Source organism: Rhinoderma darwinii, chromosome 13 (assembly GCF_050947455.1).
Source record: "Rhinoderma darwinii isolate aRhiDar2 chromosome 13, aRhiDar2.hap1, whole genome shotgun sequence".
Lineage (NCBI taxonomy): Eukaryota > Metazoa > Chordata > Amphibia > Anura > Rhinodermatidae > Rhinoderma > Rhinoderma darwinii.
The window spans coordinates 2,404,139-2,420,414 of record NC_134699.1 but is presented as its reverse complement, the minus strand read 5'-3'; the positions used below and the strand labels follow the sequence as shown (position 1 = coordinate 2,420,414).

The window sequence follows — 16,276 nt, the reverse complement described above, 5'->3', positions numbered from 1 at the left end:
TGTCATGTTCTATGTACAGATCTCCACTAATCGGTAAAATAAGTACACCCCACCTGGAGCCAAACCTCACCCTAAATACACAGAGCGGGGGATTCTGTATTCTCTCTATTCCGGTCATGAATGAAATGTGCGGCCGCAGCTCATCGCATACATGTTTGGGCCGTGACGTATGTGGATTGGCTGCGTACAGTAAACGACTCTTCTGCTCTGTGAAGAATAACGACCATTGTGCTGCACTGACCAGAATACACAAAGGCACGAATTGTGCAGATCTGACACATTACAAAGATGTGCTGTTGTCCATAGCAACCGGGGAATCTGTCACATTATCCGACCTACACTCCCCGAATCTCATAGCTGCTACAAGGAAACACTCATTTATACATAAACTGCCCCCCCCCCCAGCACCCACCACCATTCATTACTGAGCACACAGTGACACTTCATCTAAAGATACAGGGGTCCTGGTTCTCTGTAAGTAAAACTTCATCAGTGTATGATAAAAAAAAAACTCCAGGTTTCTAGTCGTATTTCAATTCCTCACCATTTTCAAGATCTCCAATAACGGTCAGTGGATGGAAACATTAATTTCATTCTGACCTAGTCCTGCTCACACAGCTGAGATGTTTGCTACAATTGTATTCGGTCTACGCTAGACCATCCTCTTTGAGCTAAACAGCCTGGACGGCAAACTGATACATTTTACCTGCACTGATACATTGTAACAAACTATCAGGACAGCAGATGCATTTACTTCACAGATGATTGCGAAGACTCGATACAATTTTAAGAAACCCTCAGCAGTGAAAAGTATGACATCATAACGCTGGATGTAAATAAGAATGTTCACATTCACTGACAGCATGCAGTAATCTAGCAAAGGGTGAGGAATTGAAACACTTTGGGCAAGTTCACACCGAGTTTTTTGACGCGGAAACCACGTCTGAAAACGCGACAAAAAAACGGCCAAAAATGCCTCCCATTGATTTCAATGGATGGCGGAGGCGATTTTTTCCCGCGAGCGGAAAAAACGGCTCGCGGAAAAAGAAGCGACATGCCCTATCTTCTGCCGTTTAGGCCTCTGACCTCCCATTGACATCAATGGGAGGCAGAGAAAGCGTATTTCGCAGTTTTTTACCCGCGACACTCAATGGCCGTGAAAAACGCAGCGAAAATTACAATTCAGGGTGGGATCTGATTGGTTGCTATGGGTAACATTTCCTTTGCACCAGTTTCGATAAATTTCCCCCAAAGTCTATTAAGAAGTTTCAGAACTTTTGGATCTACACGGATTACGCTGGATTTACATAGGACTGCATGAGCCCCTTTCATGCACAGTAAATGAATCCCCACTTTCTCGGGACTTTCCTCACAGACAAAGTTCAGTAAATTAAACTATTATTTGTATCCAAGGTCAAATATGAAGAATCTTCTCCCGCTGACAAATGGAAAACATTACAACTTTTCCAGCTCGATAAAAGTAATGATCACATCCCTGTCAATCTATGATAGATCCAGGAGAGAAGTCTGATGGATGAATGCTGGCTATAGATGTCCAAATGCCTCACAAAATATGGGAGAATCCCTGCTGCGATACCACTGGCAGCGCACTGGGGGGGGGGGGGGGGTCACATCTTTCTTCTATTTATTTGTTGAAAAAGGTCTTTTAGAGAAACAAGCTCTTCTGATAATCAAATGCATGATAATGGATGAATGATGATGTCACAGGGTAAGTGCAGTGAGATTACACAATCTATGTTGACGGTCAGTCGGTGATTGGATGGTGAGGGCCCAGGGTGGTGATGTCACAGGGTGAGGGCAGAGAAGTCATAGCCTATGTAGTAGGTAGTCTGTGATTAGATGGTGATGTCACATGGTAAGAGCAGTGAGATCACACAGCCCAGGGGGCAAGCCAATTTGTGATTGAATGGTGATGTCATAAGTGAGGTCACACAGTCTATGTAGTAGGTTGATTTGTGATTGGATGGGGAGGTCACATGGTGAGGGCAGGGATGTCACACAGTCTATGTAGTATGACAATCTGTAATTGGATGATGATATCACAGGGTGATGGTAGTTTGGTCATACAGAAGGAGCAGGTCAGCTTGTGATTGGATAGTGAGGTCATAGGGTGAAAGTAGTGAGGTTAGGGTTATGCAGCAGGTCAGTTTGTGATTTGACGTTGATGTCACTGGTGAGGTCACACAGTATGTAGCAGGTCAGCTTGTGATTGGATGGTGATGTCACAAGTGAGTTTAGTGAGGTCACAAAGTATGTAGTAGATCCGTTTGTGATTGGATGTGATGTCACAGGTCAGAGCAGTGAGGTTACAAAGACTATGAAGATGGTCAGTTTGTGATTGGAAGTCGATGATGTCATAGGTGAGGGCAGTGAGTTCACACAGTATGTAAGGGGTCAGTTTGTGATTGGATGAGCCACTTTTGGGTTGTGTGACTTTTGTGATCTTATAATGAGATCATATGAACCTCTGTATAATATCCAGTTACTCGTTACTATGTCACTGTGAATTGTAACATTATCAGTTACACAGTAAATATTTAGAAATCTGGATTTTCAGTCTATGAACTCGTTCCCTGGGTTTCCCATGAAGCAGATAGACGGATAGTCTTACATATGGCAGAATCCTTAAGGATGAATAGGCTCTCAGTCCGTGATGAGTCAGCCAGCGGCTCCTATGAGTCATGGATCTGTGTGTCATCCTACAAACGGGTTAAAAAACAAACAATATAAATTCATGTGGACTCCTGCGGTGCTGGGGCCGGGACCAGGGCGTGGAGACAAGTTACATTACTAGTCTAACTCCAGCTCCCAGACTGGGAAAAGAACAGAACTCTCCCACAGCTCCCAGACTGGATGTATTCATGGAGACACTTGTAGCCCAGTATGATCGCAGGTTCACACATTGAGCGCCAACATTTACTGTAGATACAATGGAGGCTGGATCATGGTCACTGGGCCCACACCAAGCACAGTCGCACCTATAGAGCCCATAAATTATTAGGATTTTGGTGTTTCATGTGACAATTAGTGGCCCCTCAGACAATCATAAGCAGCAAGAGGGCTCATGGGGCAGCAGCGTCTGTTTTTGTACAATCCTTTTGAAAAAGTCAAAGGCAACCGTTTCTGTAACTTGACCAGTCCCGTTATATCTGATTAACTGGGACAGCCAGTAAGAAATTCTCTAGTGAGAGTGCAGAGGGGTACAGCTCTTAAAGGGAACCCGTCATGCGGAGAATGCAGTCGTCTTATCTGCAGGCAGCAGGTTATAGATCAGGAGGAGCTGAGCAGATACATATATATTTGTAGAAAAAGATTAAGTATAACTTGTAATTTATTCATTTATATCTCTGCTGATTCTAAGCTTAGGAGTCCAGTGGGCGGTCCTAATCACGGATTGACAGCCCTCCCTTTATGAGTGTGCATGCAAATATAGCGGTCAATCAGTGCTTAGGACCACCCACTGGACTCCTTTAAATGGGTACCCCATCATTAACAATTAGGGTATTAGGATAGGATATGATGTCATAGTTGTAGGTTTGGCGGGTGCCCTACAATGAAGCGGATGCAGCCCTCTCCTTTTCACTTCAGCTGTTCTTAGACGGTACGAGGTTAGACAGACGGTAAATGGGCCAACCGGCTGCCTCAAGAAAAGCGGAGAACTGCCAATGGAAGTCAAGGCCGTACACGTGGAGATTTGGATTTTCATTAGAGAAGTAGGAGTTCCCTTTTGAATCCATGACCTCAAGAATCAGACAACGGTTTAGCTAGTGCACCCCGATAAATCAGTGTCTGGTCATGAAGAGGCTATCCCTGGCTTGGGATGGTTGTAATCTTTCATCGGGGATGGCAGGAGATAGAGCCATGTCATTACAGTAACGAGCTGCAGGGAATCTAATATTTGCATTCTGCAGAGTCCAGCTCTTTTACATGGTTTCTATGAGGCGGGTATGGCACCATGAGCTCAGGAAGATGGCAGAGGCCCAGGCTCCAGACAACACACAGGGAAGATCACAGGAATAGAAGGAAAGAAAAACAGTCTGAGTCAATGGAGAAATACAGAGGCCACTGTGCCCAGACAGACAGGGGGCTGTGCCGGGAGACCGACGATGGACCCAGGAGAAACAGGGACCCTGGGCTTTCACGTTCATGCAGCTGCGTTTGCTTTTCATTCTGTCTGGATGGTGTCCTGTTCCGGGGGTCGGACCGTAGCCTTTATCCAGACTGTTTGCTGCGGATCAGACACTTCGTCAGGGGATGCGCCGCCTTGGCCTCTATTTTGGTATATTTTACCAGTAACTACTTTAAATGGGTTCCCCGGGACTTTATAATCCTTAGCATAGGCCATCAATGTTTGATAATAGGGGTCCGACCCCTACAATCTGATCACCACAATGATTTTCCCACATGGCACAACGATGAATTACATTGGCTATTCATTTAAATGACGAAATCCACCAGAGCACAAGGGTTTTTTTTCCCAGTATCTCTGCTCTGGCTAATAGAGGGGGCTCTTGTGCGGGGGACCCACTTCCCGTTATGATGTCCATTCGCACTAATAAGTCATATGGACAACGGTTGTGTTTACAGATTAGGAAAAAAGGGTTTCCAGATATGAACTTAACATCCACATGTGTAACAAACAGGAACGAATGTAAACAAATCATGAGCTGAAGCCTCTGAAAATATCAGCAGCTCTGTGTCCAGACTGTGAATGAAGCAGGGCTCTCCCTTCCTCTCACTGCGAGAAGTCCCAGCAAGACTTCAATCGCCAGTCAGCTGCATGATCGTCCCCATGTCAATAAGAAAACCAACAGTATTATCAGCCAAACTACACGACCGGCGTCAGACAACAAGCTTTCAGGATCAGAAGGGGAATCAGGTCTATAGGTACAAGAAGTAACTGCGGGAGATGTATGAAAACTGGAGAAAGAAAAAAGTGAAAGAGCTGCCCACGTCAACCAATCAGGTTGCCTCTTTCATGTTTTAAGGCCCCTGAAAAATGAGAGGTGGAATATGATTGGTTGTCATGAGGAACTACACCACAGTTTTGATCAATTTTCCCCAATGTTTTCTGCCGGGACCCCCACCGATCCTGAGATTGAAGGAGCGCCCTTCACTGTTTTTCCTTGCTCAGCTGCGGTCCTGGCCACTGGCTGTGCGGGGCGCTGCAACCAATCTCTTTATTTACATAAAATCCCTGTAAATAAAATCTCCGTACAGTACTGTACAGTGCCAACATAACCAAGGTGTAAAATGCATGGAGAAGGCAAACAATAGGTGGATGACAAGTGACCAAAGGGAATGTTTCGAGTGGGTGATTGTGGGAGTAAGGTGGTAATGGTCCCAAAAGAATGACTTTTTGGCTATGGTATATAATCCAGCCCTAAATAGATTCCACTGGGACACACAAATACCCCTATCGGTATTAAGGCCAAAAGTAAACTTTTTCTCCCAGAGTGACGCACACAGGGTTAATGACCCAATTCCATTACATTATAAAGTTATCAGCCGCCTATGATTGCTGTACAATGATTAAATATTGAAACAAGGAAAATGTCTCCCCCCCTCCCCGATCTAATCACCTTCCCTCCATGATTTGCTAAAACCTGCACTGAATATTTTAGCTATAAAACACATCTGAAGTGATAGGACGGACAGAGAGAGAGACTGCCGGGTGTGATAACCGATTATACAAGGGAAAAGCTGAATTTTACTGTAATAATTATATACAGAAGATACCTAGGTTATACCAGCATGCTCCATATCACTATATACAAGAAGATGTATAACTTATACCAGCTGTACATATATAATTATATACAGGAGATACCCAGGTTATACCAGCATGCTCCATATCACTATATACAAGAAGATGTATAACTTATACCAGCAGTACATATATAATTATATACAGGAGATACCCAGGTTATACCAGCATGCTCCATATCACTATATACAGGAAGATGTATAACTTATACTAGCTGTACATATATAATTATATACAGAAGATACCCAGGTTATACCAGCATGCTCCATATCACTATATACAAGAAGATGTATAACTTATACCAGCAGTACATATATAATTATATACAGGAGATACCCAGGTTATACCAGCATGCTCCATATCACTATATACAAGAAGATATATAACTTATACCAGCTGTACATATATAATTATATACAGAAAATACCCAGGTTATACCAGCCTGCTCCATATCACTATATACAAGAAGATGTATAACTTATACCAGCTGTACATATATAATAATATACAGAAGATACCCAGGTTATACCAGCATGTTCCATATCACTATATACAAGAAGACGTATAACTTATACCAGCTGTACATATATAATTATATACAGAAGATACCCAGGTTATACCAGCATGCTCCATATCACTATATACAGGAAGATGTATAACTTATACCAGCTGTACATATATAATTATATACAGAAGATACCCAGGTTATACCAGCATGCTCCATACCACTATATACAGGAAGATGTATAACTTATACCAGCTGTACATATATAATTATATACAGAAGATACCCAGGTTATACCAGCATGCTCCATATCACTATATACAAGAAGATGTATAACTTATACCAGCTGTACATATATAATTATATACAGAAGATACCCAGGTTATACCAGCATGCTCCATATCACTATATACAAGAAGATGTATAGCTTATACCAGCTGTACATATATAATTATATACAGCAGATACCGAGGTTATACCAGCATGCTCCATATCACTATATACAAGAAGATGTATAACTTATACCAGCTGTACATATATAATTATACACAGCAGATACCCAGGTTATACCAGCACGCTCCATATCACTATATACAGGAAGATGTATAACTTATACCAGCTATACATATATAATTATACACAGCAGATACCCAGGTTATACCAGCACGCTCCATATCACTATATACAGGAAGATGTATAACTTATACCAGCTATACATATATAATTATACACAGCAGATACCCAGGTTATACCAGCACGCTCCATATCACTATATACAGGAAGATGTATAACTTATACCAGCTGTACATATATAATTATATACAGAAGATACCCAGGTTATACCAGCATTCTCCATATCACTATATACAAGAAGATGTATAACTTATACCAGCTGTACATATATAATTATATACAGAAGATGCCCAGGTTATACCAGCATGCTCCATATCACTATATACAAGAAGATGTATAACTTATACCAGCTGTACATATATAATTATATACAGAGGATACCCAGGTTATATCAGCATGCTCCATATCACTATATACAAGAAGATGTATAACCTATACCAGCTGTACATATATAATTATATACAGAAGATACCCAGGTTATACCAGCATGCTCCATATCACTATATACAAGAAGATGTATAACTTATACCAGCTGTACATATATAATTATATACAGAAGATACCCAGGTTATACCAGCATGCTCCATATCACTATATACAAGAAGATGTATAACTTATACCAGCTGTACATATATAATTATATACAGAATATACCCAGGTTATACCAGCATGCTCCATATCACTATATACAAGAAGATGTATAACTTATACCAGCTGTACATATATAATTATATACAGAAGATACCCAGGTTATACCAGCATGCTCCATATCACTATATACAAGAAGATGTATAACTTATACCAGCTGTACATATATAATTATATACAGAAGATACCCAGGTTATACCAGCATGCTCCATATCACTATATACAAGAAGATGTATAACTTATACCAGCTGTACATATATAATTATATACAGAAGATGCCCAGGTTATACCAGCATGCTCCATATCACTATATACAAGAAGATGTATAACTTATACCAGCTGTACACATATAATTATATACAGAAGATACCCAGGATATAGCAGCATGCTCCATATCATCATATACAAGAAGATGTATAACTTATACCAGCTGTACATATATAATTCTATACAGAAGATACCCAGGTTATACCGGCATGCTCCATATCTCTATATACAAGAAGATGTATAACTTATACCAGCTGTACATATATAATTATATACAGAAGATACCCAGGTTATACCGGCATGCTCCATATCACTATATACAAGAAGATGTGTAACTTATACCAGCTGTACATATATAATTATATACAGAAGATACCCAGGTTATACCAGCATGCTCCATATCACTATATACAAGAAGATGTATAACTTATACCAGCTGTACATATATAATTATATACAGGAGATACCCAGGTTATACCAGCATGCTCCATATCACTATATACAAGAAGATGTATAACTTATACCAGCTGTACATATATAATTATATACAGAAGATACCCAGGTTATACCGGCATGCTCCATATCACTATATACAAGAAGATGTGTAACTTATACCAGCTGTACATATATAATTATATACAGAAGATACCCAGGTTATACCAGCATGCTCCATATCACTATATACAAGAAGATGTATAACTTATACCAGCTGTACATATATAATTATATACAGGAGATACCCAGGTTATACCAGCATGCTCCATATCACTATATACAAGAAGATGTATAACTTATACCAGCTGTACATATATAATTATATACAGAAGATACCCAGGTTATACCAGCATGCTCCATATCACTATATACAAGAAGATGTATAACTTATACCAGCTGTACATATATAATTATATACAGAAGATACCCAGGTTATACCAGCATGCTCCATATCACTATATACAAGAAGATGTATAACTTATACCAGCTGTACACGTATAATTATATACAGAAGATACCCAGGTTATACCAGCATGCTCCATATCATTATATACAAGAAGATGTATAACTTATACCAGCTGTACATATATAATTATATACAGAAGATACCCAGGTTATACCAGCATGCTCCATATCACTATATACAAGAAGATGTATAACTTATACCACCTGTACATATATAATTATATACAGAAGATGCCCAGGTTATATCCGCATGCTCCATATCACTATATACAAGAAGATGTATAACTTATACCAGCTGTACATATATAATTATATACAGAAGATACCCAGGTTATACCAGCATGCTCCATATCACTATATACAAGAAGATGTATAACTTATACCAGCTGTACATATATAATTATATACAGAAGATGCCCAGGTTATACCAGCATGCTCCATATCACTGTATACAGGAAGATGTATAACTTATACCAGCTGTACATAAATAATTATATACAGGAGATACCCAGGTTATACCAGCATGCTCCATATCACTATATACAAGAAGATGTATAACTTATACCAGCTGTACATAAATAATTATATACAGGAGATACCCAGGTTATACCAGCATGCTCCATATCACTATATACAAGAAGATGTATAACTTATACCAGCTGTACATATATAATTATATACAGAAGATGCCCAGGTTATATCCGCATGCTCCATATCACTATATACAAGAAGATGTATAACTTATACCTGCTGTACATATATAATTATATACAGAAGATACCCAGGTTATACCAGCATGCTCCATATCACTATATACAAGAAGATGTATAACTTATACCAGCTGTACATATATAATTATATACAGAAGATACCCAGGTTATACCAGCATGCTCCACATCACAATATACAAGAAGATGTATAACTTATACCAGCTGTACATATATAATTATACACAGAAGATACCCAGGTTATACCAGCATGCTCCATATCACTATATACAAGAAGATGTATAACTTATACCAGCTGTACATATATAATTATATACAGAAGATACCCAGGTTATACCAGCATGCTCCACATCACTATATACAAGAAGATGTATAACTTATACCAGCTGTACATATATAATTATATACAGAAGATGCCCAGGTTATATCCGCATGCTCCATATCACTATATACAAGAAGATGTATAACATACCAGCTCTAAATATATAATTATATACAGAAGATACCTAGGTTATACCAGCATGCTCCATATCACTATATACAGAAGATGTATAACTTATACCAGCTGTACATATATAATTATATACAGAAGATGCCCAGGTTATATCCGCATGCTCCATATCACTATATACAAGATATTTTGACTAGAAATGGCCAGGGAGAACCTCCAATAACTAATAAGTCACTAGAATCTCTACCTCCTCTTGAGTCTGCATAGAAATCACACTATAATCTTAAACTGCTGTGACCTGTCGCTTTGCAACAAGTGGTTATTTTGCTACAGTAGGTGCAGGTTTGCAGTGCAGACACTAGAGGGCAGTAGAACACATGCTTTACACTGCAGGACTTGAGTTCTAGTTCTATAGTAAGACACTCAGTAGAGAATATGGGGGGGGGGGGGGGCAGATTTATTAAGAATCGCATTTCATACACCAGCGCTGGAGTAAGATGCGAAAAGTTTTTAAAGAGGCGAACTTACACAAAATGTTCCACCGTAAATTATAATAAATTTGTCATTACAAAGGAGGGAGGCCCAGCCCCATCACTGTCCTCGCCACGTTTGGAGAGAGTCGCACATTTTGTCTCAACTAATGCGTGTGCCAAAATCTGGTACTTTTCTCCAGAAAACGGGCATTAACCTTTTGTTATATTCTCCCAATGGATTCATAATTTAGTTTAGTTCCCATTTCCCTTTTTGTAATTATTCAGAAACTCTTTAGTCACTAGAAGCGTCAGTTCACACATTGCGTAAATACGGCGGATTTTCTGCAATGGAATTCATTGCGGGAAAATCCGCAGCATAATACAGTAGCAGCAAAGTGGATGAGAAAACAAATCTCACCCACACGCTGCGTAAATCCGGAGAGGAAAACCCGCTCAGAAATGGACCAGCGGTGCAGAGTTTTATTCCGCAGCATGTCAATTGTATTTGCGTTTACGCTGCTTATTTGTTGCGGGTATTGCCTATTGAATTCAATGGGGAGCTAAATCCCGCAACAAATAGCAGTTGTTGCGGCGGGTTCGCAGCGATCTCGCTCCAAAAAATGCAACAGTCAAAAAAAAAAAAGTCTGATATGTACCCAGAAGTCTGTGTTCCTCCCTCCAGCGCGGTTTCCTGGGATGACGTGACCGCTGCAGGCAATCATGGGCTGTAGTGGTGGTCACATGGGATGATGCTGCCTCCCATGCGACCGCCGCTGCAGCCAATCACAGGCTGTAGTGGTCACCTGAAATGAAACGTCATCCCAGGAGGTCGGCCTTTCCATAGGGTATCCGTCCCTTGTGAACTCAGCCGAAAGCTTGTAAAAAAAGTAACCAAAGACATGGAGGAGGAGGGAGATGCAGCTGCAGTCTGGCTGCATACAGTGAGAGGGGAGGGGGAGCAGCAAGCGGAGGCAGCGGATTGGCTCAGAGCACACAGCACAGCTCTGACATCACACCAGAAAGAGCCCGCCCACCCAGCAAACATGGAAAGAGAAAATGTGAAGTTCCAGTAAAGATCGCCGGTCACACTCAACATTTTTTGGGCTGCACTACATCTAATACAGGTCTTTTAGTTGAGGTTCCCCAACCTGTGGCTCCTTAGTGGCAAGATGACATATCCTGCAGCTGTCAAGACACGATAGGAGTTGTAGTTTTTCAATAGCTGGGGAACCACAGGTTGCGGATCAATGCCCTAAGTATTCCCCCAGACAGATTACAAGGTTCTATAATGAAATAGTAGAAGTTGTATTGAGAATAGAAGTAATCGGAGGTCACTTCCAGAAGGTTATACATTGTGACAAGGAGCTGGACAAGGTCCCTGTGTGCAGAAGACGAGCACAAGTTCTTCCTGGTGACGTCCAGCAGGGATGAGAACATACGGCCTCATTATAACATACGGCAGGAACGGTTTACCCCACAGTACGAGGAGCGATGGGGCTGAGGAAGGAAGGAAGGATCGCCACTGCCCTGACCGGTGTTCTGATATTTATCACTATGGGGGCACGGTCATAAAGGGCCACACACCACAATATATCTGCAATTATTTTCCCTGTGGACAGTTGTTCCGCTCTTGAAAATATTATGTATTACACGTGTATTTTCTCGCCGATTACGGAGTAAGCGCCGTATAAGGGTATGTTCACACACCCTATTTACGGACGTAATTCGGGCGTTTTAGCCCCGAATTACGTCCGAAAATACGGCTCCAAAAGGTCATTTTTTTTACGCGCCGCTGTCAAAAGACGGCGTGTCAAAGAAGTGCCTGTCACTTCTTCAGACGTAATTGGAGCCGTTTTCCATGGACTCCATGGAAAAAACGCTCCATTTACGTCCGTAATGGATGCAGCGAAAAACGCCTGCACATGCCATTACGGCTGAAATTACGGAGCTGTTTTCTCCTGAACCTCCGTAATTTCAGCCGTAACGGAGGCTGCCGTGTGAACATACACTAATAATCACCAAGAAGGAAGTTGTATCCGTGTGAGCTAAATGGCTATTGTCTGGAGCCAAATATATAGAAATTATCACCAATGAACAGAACGGCCGGATCCTCAATAATAATAGTTACTTCTCTGACCAGCTGAACCCGTCCACGTGACCCAACAACCCCCCCCCCTTATAAAACAGATCACAAAGTAACGTCGTCAAGTACAAAGTAACACAAGATAGAGACGTTTTCCCAGCTTCTCCGGCGGCAGATTCTCATCCTTCGCACATTATCTTACAGTTCATTCCTCCATTATGTTCCTCCTCCAGCAATGAATATTTTGGAATGTAAATTGCAGATCTGATATAACTTTTCATTATATTCAGAGCTGGAAAGTCTAGGCCCTGTTCACACAGAGTTTTTTGACGAGTTTTTTGGGGCAGAAACCGCTCCAAAAAACTCCTCAAAAACCGTCCGAAAATGCCTCCCATTGATTTCAATGGGAGTTGGACGAGTTTTTTTACAGCGAGTAAAAAAAACGTGTTGCGGTAAAAAGAAGCGTCATGACCCATCTTGAGGCGATTCCCGCCTCCAAAACCCCATTTCAATCAGTCAGAAAGAGGAAAAAAAAACCTTGACGAGTGTTTTGACGAGTTTTTGTCAAACCGCTGTGCAAAAACCTACTGGAGCAGTTTTTGCAGGAGGAATTTTCCTCCTGCAAAAAACTCAGTGTGAACACAGCCTAAGGGTATGTTGACACGGCTTATTTTTAGCCGTTTTTCGGGCTGTAAAAGCCCCCCGAAAAACGGCAAAAAATACGGAGGTTGAACGCCTTCAAACATCTGCACATTGATTTCAAATGGGAAAAACTCAGTGTAAAAAAACGGCCTGTAAAAAAGCGCATGTCACTTCTTGAGCCGTTTTTGGAGCCATTTTTCATTGTCTCAATAGAAAAATGGCCATAAAAGAAAACGCTGCAAAAAACGCTTGATGCATAAAAAACGGCTGAAAGTCAAGGGCTGTTTTCCCTTGAAACGCCGTATTTCACAGCCGCTTTTTGCCGTGTGAACATACCCTTAGGCCCTGTTCACACTGAGTTTTTTGCAGGTGGAAGATTTTGACCTGCCTGCACTCGCTTTGCTGCGTTTTTGAGCCGCAGCCATTGGGGCGTCGCGGGCAATAAGCTCTGCGAGAACCGCTTCCTCTGCCTCCCATTGATGTCAATGGGAGGTCATATATGAAAACACCTAAAGGGCACGACGCTTCTTTTTCCTGCAAGCGTTCTTTTACCACCGGTGGGAAAAAACCACGAGAGAGAACAGAAGACGACAATTCCCCTCTTGAATTTTCTGGACACCTGGATTCAAACTCCGTATTTAGAACAGTTCCATTGTTTGCCTTCTATTACCCAAAGGGCGTTCATCACTCCGCAAAGCTTCAACGACAGTGTAAGACCCTGTTCACATCTGCGTCTGGTCTTTCCGTTGTTCTGCTCCGTCAGAGGAGCACAACAAGGGAAAAACCGGAAGCAACTGTTCCGTTTCCCCCTCGGACACCACCATTGACTTTAATGGCTTCCATCGGTTTTCCCGTAAACAATAGCGCAGCATGCTACGCTATTCTTTCCGGTAATCTTGGCCGGATCGGCGACGGAGCATCTAACGCAGGTGTGAACAGGCCTCGGGCAGCATATGTTATCGAGGCAGCAGGTTTTCTTAGTGCAAAGTTGTAGCACAACCTTATTCAATATAAATATATACACACTATACAAAAATGATACATGAATAATATACAAAACCAACTAAAGAGAATATGTCCCATGTGTGCGTATAACGGAGGCGCTTCAACTAGCCCTATCCCCTCTATGTGCTGTGTGAAGCTGCGCAACCCCCCCCCCCCCCCACCTCCAAAATCCCAGCAAAGATAACTGGAAATTGGGAAGAAGTGGCCGGCGGGTCATGCCACCATCTCTTCTACAACGGGAGAAGGGAAACGAGCACTAGGACCACCTGTCTTTGGAGAGGTGTGGTGGCATGAACTAGTTGGAGCCCCGTTCTGATTCTTGCTTTGAGGCCCCCCTCTGCTCCTTGTATACCCCCATGTGTCCCTTCTTTTAGGGTCTCTTGTCCCTGGAGCCCGGTCCTCATTTATAGTAGCCGGATTCTCACACAACCTGGCTGATATGAATGACTGCAAATCTTAATTCATCTTAAAATACCTCCCCTTCAGAGGGCGCCTACCTTGACCGTTCTTTTCTGTTAATCCGTCTTCAGTTACGGTCCCTGAGGACAGAAGAAACGTAACAGCGTTAACCCAGGATTTACGGCTAATCTGCCGCACGCAGAACAGTTCAATGATTACAAATCTGCCAAGCGGCTAATTACAGTCCATCATCGTCGCCTCCTGTTCACAGCCTCAGCATGTAAAGCATTGTGATCGCTGCCGTGCCCTGCACTGTGATCGCTGCCGTGCCCTGAACTGTGATCGCTGCCGTGCCCTGCACTGTGATCGCTGCCGTGCCCTGCACTGTGATCGCTGCCGTGCCCTGCACTGTGATCGCTGCCGTGCCCTGCACTGTGATCGCTGCCGTGCCCTGCACTGTGATCGCTGCCGTGCCCTGCACTGTGATCGCTGCCGTGTCCTGCACTGTGATCGCTGCCGTGTCCTGCACTGTGATCGCTGCCGTGCCCTGCACTGTGATCGCTGCCGTGCCCTGCACTGTGATCGCTGCCGTGCCCTGCACTGTGATCGCTGCCGTGCCCTGCACTGTGATCGCTGCCGTGCCCTGCACTGTGATCGCTGCCGTGCCCTGCACTGTGATCGCTGCCGTGCCCTGCACTGTGATCGCTGCCGTGCCCTGCACTGTGATCGCTGCCGTGCCCTGCACTGTGATCGCTGCCGTGTCCTGCACTGTGATCGCTGCCGTGTCCTGCACTGTGATCGCTGCCGTGCCCTGCACTGTGATCGCTGCCGTGCCCTGCACTGTGATCGCTGCCGTGTCCTGCACTGTGATCGCTGCCGTGTCCTGCACTGTGATCGCTGCCGTGTCCTGCACTGTGATCGCTGCCGTGTCCTGCACTGTGATCGCTGCCGTGTCCTGCACTGTGATCGCTGCCGTGTCCTGCACTGTGATCGCTGCCGTGTCCTGCACTGTGATCGCTGCCGTGTCCTGCACTGTGATCGCTGTCCGTGTCAATTATGGACCGCAAAAACTCAAATTTTACAGTCCGCATTCGAGGTCCGGCACCATTGAAATAAATGCACATCTTTTTATTGAAGCATCAGAATCTACACAACGATCCACAATATTTACACACCACGTAGCAAAAGTGGTCACAAAATACAATGAAAGAAATACAATTTTGCACAATTATCTCTGATCCTTCATCTATTTCATTTTTTTATGAGTTTTGGAGGAAAAATTTAAACATCCAATTCACACAAAATTTGAAAGGAAAGGAAACCCCCCCCCCCCCGACCCTGTGCAAATGCACATCTTATGTGTGTGCGGTCAGTGACTGCGCCCGTCCGTGCCGTAATCACAAACCGTACACACAGCTATGGCCTTAACCAAGAACTTATGCAAGTTTCTTATATACTTTGTGTTTCAATTCCTCACCGTTTTCAAGACCTCTGTTTACTGTCACTGAACGAGAACATTCTTGTTTACATTCAGAGGCTGAAAAATCCATCTTGACATTTACTGCTCACGAAGGCGCCGGGCTCTGCAGCACATCAGCGCTCAACGCTCTCTAAGGGCTCGTCCACACGCAACGTAATTGTGCAGAAAGTGGTGCGGATTTTGCCGTGTTTTTTTCAATGTTGGGGGATGGTGA

General features: G+C 42.8%; 1 long non-coding RNA gene across 4 annotated transcripts in view; it reads right to left on the bottom strand.

Moving 5' to 3' along the window:
- LOC142665761 (uncharacterized) overlaps positions 1–16,276 on the bottom strand; it is a 320,337-nt gene that overhangs the window by 32,313 nt on the left and 271,748 nt on the right. For all 4 annotated transcript variants that reach the window (XR_012851563.1, XR_012851562.1, XR_012851560.1 and 1 more), the window contains one exon: positions 14,681–14,722. This is a non-coding gene — a long non-coding RNA (uncharacterized LOC142665761). The remainder of the gene's footprint in view (positions 1–14,680; positions 14,723–16,276) is intronic.